The sequence below is a fragment of the Nothoprocta perdicaria genome, unplaced genomic scaffold, assembly GCF_003342845.1.
Source record: "Nothoprocta perdicaria isolate Ctin4 unplaced genomic scaffold, notPer1 scaffold_369, whole genome shotgun sequence".
NCBI lineage: Eukaryota > Metazoa > Chordata > Aves > Tinamiformes > Tinamidae > Nothoprocta > Nothoprocta perdicaria.
In genome coordinates, this window is record NW_020455609.1 from 161,465 (window position 1) to 166,324 (window position 4,860).

The 4,860-nt window shown below is 61.4% G+C and overlaps 1 protein-coding gene across 2 annotated transcripts in view; it reads left to right on the forward strand.

The window, feature by feature from the left end:
• Window positions 1-4,045: 4,045 nt before the first annotated feature.
• The window catches only part of RELL2 (RELT like 2), an 11,383-nt gene continuing 10,568 nt past the window's right edge, over window positions 4,046-4,860 (forward strand). Inside the window, exon 1 of one of the 2 annotated variants that reach the window (XM_026044499.1) lies at window positions 4,046-4,115. The gene's annotated coding sequence lies outside the window, so the exon portion shown is untranslated. Of the gene's footprint in view, window positions 4,116-4,454; window positions 4,556-4,860 lie in introns of those variants that run through there. The other variant, XM_026044498.1, reaches the window with a different exon arrangement.

The following is a 4,860-nucleotide window of genomic DNA, read 5'->3' on the forward strand; positions in this document are numbered from 1 at the left end:
TGCCCCCCATTGTCCCCAGTTCCCTCCCAGTTGCTCCCCGACTCTTCCCTGGTCACCCCCCAGTCGTGCCCAGTGTGCCAGAGCTGCTCCCCGGTGTCCCTGCATGAGCCCCAGTCTCCTCCTTGCTGCTCCCAGTGCCCCCAAGTGTCCCCAGTCCCCCCAGCCTCCCACTCACCCCCCAGCTGACCCCGGTCCCTGCATGAGCCCCCAGTCCCTCCTTGCTGCTCCCAGTGCCCCCAAGTGTCCCCAGTCCATCCAGTTCTCCTAGTCCCCTCCCCAGTCGCCCCCCGCAGTCACCAGCAGCCCCCAGGCCCAGCCCCTGTTGCTGCGGTGCTGGCAAAGGGGGACACATCCTCCGGCTCCAAAGGGAAACGTCTCCCCACTGCCATGACGGGAATGTCCCCTGGGCACCGGTGCCGGAGCCGCGGAAAGGGCCTGACAGAGGSACCAGCTTGGGGCAGAGATCAGGCAGAGATCCCGTTTTTCCTGGGCTAACCCCAGTGGAAAGGAAAACAGGGAAACACCACTGGCAGGAAGAGCCTGGCAGGCCTGAAGTGGAGGGAAGCTCGCCAGGAGCGTTGCAACGGGTTTATTTTTGCAGCTAAACCCCAACCGTGACAAACAAAACACACTCCCACGAAGCCACAGAAGCCACTTTCCCAGGTTGTGCTCGGCCTCGCTGAGAGCAGATGAGCTGAGCTGGGCAGGGAATCGCTCCTGCAGGTTTCCTTGTGCGASCAGGAGCATCGGCCCTCGAGGGGCTGTCAGGAGGCTGGAGATGGAGGATGAGATGGGAGGGTGAGGATGTTTGAGACGAGAGGGTCAGGGCCACCTGCAGCGAAACCGGTCAYGGTGTAGGGTGTTGAGGAGCAAAGGGGCAGCCCTGAGGGCCTCCCTGTGAGCATGGCGAGAGGAGATTCGGGATCAAGAGCGGTCCCGATTCGTGCTGGGAGCTTAAACGGTGTGCAGGGGGGAAGCGTACGAGCTTGCAGCCACAGGAGTTTCCAAGTGCACTGCTAATGCTGAGCGTGCGGCCTGGGGACGGAGTGGGGCGAGGGAGAGGAGGGACAGCTGGGTGGATATTTTGGGTGCCAAGACGCTGCAAAGAGGCGAGGAGGTCTCTCTCRGCGCGCGCTTGCCCGGGATCGAATCGTCGTGCCAGGATCTCGTGTCCTCCGTGGGACAGCGGGTCAGTGCGAAGCCACGGAGCCGTGGGCGCACGTGGCATCCCCCCGGAGAGCCCCAAACCAGCCCACCCGTGGGGAGAAGGGGACATTGACCAGCACCTCACAGGAGCTGCAAGCTGTGCCCGCCGGGACCTCCCTTCGCCCCGGGACCCCCGCGCGGCGCCCTGCGTCACCGCGGCGAGGCCGGGGTGTCACGGGCGAGATCTAAGGCCGAGGCAGCGGCGGCGGCGGCCGGGCTCCCGCGCCGGCTGACGTCTCGCCGCGGCCGGCTGCTCACGCAGCATGACGGGCTCCGTGCCCGTCGGCAAGGTGCAGTGAGCAGATAACGTCCCCGCGGGCTGCGAGAGCCGCGCGCACGGCACGGCCGAGCCGCCTGGCTATGGGAAAGGAGCACACGGGTAAGAAACGCCTGCCCACGCTGCCCGCGCTTTGCTTGCGGGGGGAATTTGCTGCCTGCCTGTTCCCAAAAATCAGCAGCTGCTCAGGGCGTTTTGACAGGTATTGGAAGTGCTGCAAAGAAATCATAGGAGAAGGCTATTTTTAGGTAATCTTAGTGCTCGGACAGCAAAAAGACGTTGCGTTTTAAAGGCCATTAGCTTGCTGGGCACATCTGAAAGTCTTAAATGGTTTCAGGATTCGGGGTGGTGTTTGAGGAGATGCCAGGTGGAGCTGGCACGGCAATAAGGGTGATTTCCATGCTGGGCTGGGTGGTGGAGCGCCSTGCAAAGAGCCTGTCGTGTCCACGGGGGTTTCAGAGCCCAGAAATCCGTCCCGTTTCCTTAACTGCCACGTGGACGGTGAGTGTGGCCCGAGGAGATGATCCACAAAATGGGCGCGTTGCTATTGTCTGTGGCGTGACGGGAGCTACGGTCGCGGCGGGGCGGTCACGGCGGGAGAGCAGCAAAGCAGCCACCCGACTTGGCTCGTGGGACCTGCCCGTGGAGCGACGTCCCCCCGTGGAGCTGCTCTCCGAGGGGACAAAGTGTGGGGTCCCCTGGGCCTGCTTGGTGCTTGCGCGTCCATCCACCTCCCTCCTTCCCCAGGAGCTTCTAAATGTGATGGCTTCGGATTTGGAGTAGGAAGGAGAGGGGAGAGAAAGGACACGGCTCCAAGCTGAAGTGGCCTCCAGATGTGTCACATCTCATGGCACTGAATCTTCCCTTCGTGACTTGTGCTGCTCTGTTCCCAAGGGCTCGGTGCAGTGCGTTGCAGCCRGTGTGGCTCAAGACCCTCCTCATCCTCCCCTGCTGATGGAGGCAGAGTGTCCCAGTGCCCAACCTCTTTTGGGGGGGCATCTGTCACCTCYAAGGGCTGCACAGGACGAGGCTCCTCTTTGGCTTGGCCGTAGGGACATCAAGGAAGTTCATTGGTGGCGCAAAGATTGAGCAGCCCTGGGTGGGGGACTCTGAGGCCTGGTGTGATGGACACGCAGAGTCCTGAGGGGGCTGCTGCTGTGTCCTGAGAGATAGTGCCCATCGCAGGAGGAGGAAGAGGAGGACAGTAATCGACTGTGGTGATGAAGCTGAGGAGCTCACTCCTCGTCCCGGTTCAACCTCCTTCAGGTCCCAGGACAGGCTGCTGGGCCTTTCTCCTCCCCATCATGTGCCTCCTTGGCTTTGGAAATGCTTAGGCAGTGGAGACGGTGGGAAAACGGGAATCTAGGGGGAGGAGGTTAAAAGAACTGGGCTTGTTTAGCCTGGTAGCACTGCAGGCTGAGAGGGGATGGGATTGCAGAAATACGTTGGGTGGGTGGAAACASCAGCGAGGAGAAAGAACGGTTTATTCTAAAGGACAGCGTGGGCACAAGAACAAATGGGAAAAAACCTCACCATGGCTACGTTACCCCGGGGCTTAGAAAGCCAGGGCTGCAAGGTCCCTGGCCCACGGTCTCTTCAGAGATGTGAGGGCAGAGAGTGAACTGCTTTTAAGATCTCCATCAGCAGGGACTCACATGATATGGTCTGGAGCGGCTTGATAGAGACGGGTCAGGAGACTTCTCCTATCTTGGCTTGCCAGCAACTCATATTAGAAATAGGCCTAAAAGTTTTCCCACTTCCCCTTCTTTCCACATCAGGATTATTCTGTGGCTACAGCTGGTCGTCCCACCAGGATAATGGGTGCAAGAATGGCGCATATGATGTGCTGTGACCTGGAGAAGTCATGGGGTTGGAGTCCTGGGCTCCTGAGTGTTACCTCCATGAATCTCCGGGCTGCTTTTGGATAGGAATGAAGGCTCTCATCAACACACAGCTGACCACAAGGAGAACCCAGATCTGAAAGCCTGGAAGAGTTGTGGTTGCCTCAGTAGTAGATAAAAACAGATATATGCCAGCACTTCCCTTTGCTCACCTGTGTTCCTGTCCACAAGGGCCAGTTCAGCTGTGAGGGGCTTGAGATGTAGGAGGTTCAACAGCCACACGGGGTACGGGTATGTGGAGCAGCTTCACTGCCTCTGAGCTCATGCAAGGAGAGGAATAAACAGAAAATCTTAGCACACGGCAAGATGTAAGAATTAGCTGGGCATCACACGGACTTGGTGGGGCAATTCCCACAAGTGAATATTTATATAGGTAGGTCAGTAAAGGTGTGACAGGAGATATGAGGACACCAGGTRTTTTGAGGGTTGCATCTACCTTTTGAGGTCCGGATGGAGATGGCACCAAGGGGAGCTTGATTTGTGGCAGTGAAGGAGATTTTGGGGAAACCTCCCAAAGGGAGGGTACTGTGGAAGAGATGGAGAAGGAGTTATTGGGACTGCCACTGAGGGAGGCTTTGAAGAGTGCTTTACACAGACCTTTTCTCAGGACTGAAAGGGAAAGTTGGCTTCCCTGCCTCCGAGCAGGGCGTTGGGCTGTGTGATCTTTTGAGGCTCCTTTTCCATGACATCTCTGGCTCTTTGGTGCCGTGATCACGAACCGGTTAGCGCAGGTAGGTGCACGCAGGGAGCCAGGGACCAGCCTGGTCTTGCTGAGACCCGTTTCCCCCACCCCTTCCCCTCCCCCTGCCGCTGTCCTTCTTGCTCTAAAAATCGGCACTCGCTTTGGAAAGGGACGTGAAGGGGGAGTCGCGGCTGGCAAGGAGACCTGCGTGGGGACAGCGACTTTGCCGCCACCGTCTCCACTGAGTGACACTGTTTACCCCCGGCTGCAGCCGCCGGCGTTTCCCCCCGCACCTTGCCCTGCCGGAGGGGCCTCCGAGCGCTCCCCGCGCACCGGCAGAGGCAGGTGCTCCCTGGCGAGCCGGAGCGGCGGCCGGGAGCTGGGGCGGCCCAAGGATGCTCGGCGCGGTCCCCTGCGGCAGGGATGCCGCGTTGCTAGGAGACAGGTGAAGGTGACGGGCAGAGCTGCGCGCAGCGCCGGCCGCTCCAGGTAGAGCCGCGGCGGGGACGGCGGCGGCGCGCGGTGCTCCCGCGCGGTGCTCCCGTGCGGTGCTCCCCGCGCTGCTCCCCGGCACAGCCAGCGAGACCCCGCGCGCCCGGGAGCGGCCGAGCCCCGCGCCGCGTCCCCGGGATATACCCAGCGCAGGGAGCTGGGGTCYCCGCGGAGCCCCGCGGCAGCCGGAGGGAGCTCGGCGCCGCGCCCGGGAAGGATGCGGGAGCCGGCGGCGGGCTCGGCGCTCGGGCAGCCCGGCCGCTGCGGCTCCCCGGCCTGCCCCGCCGTGGCCTTTGCGGGCC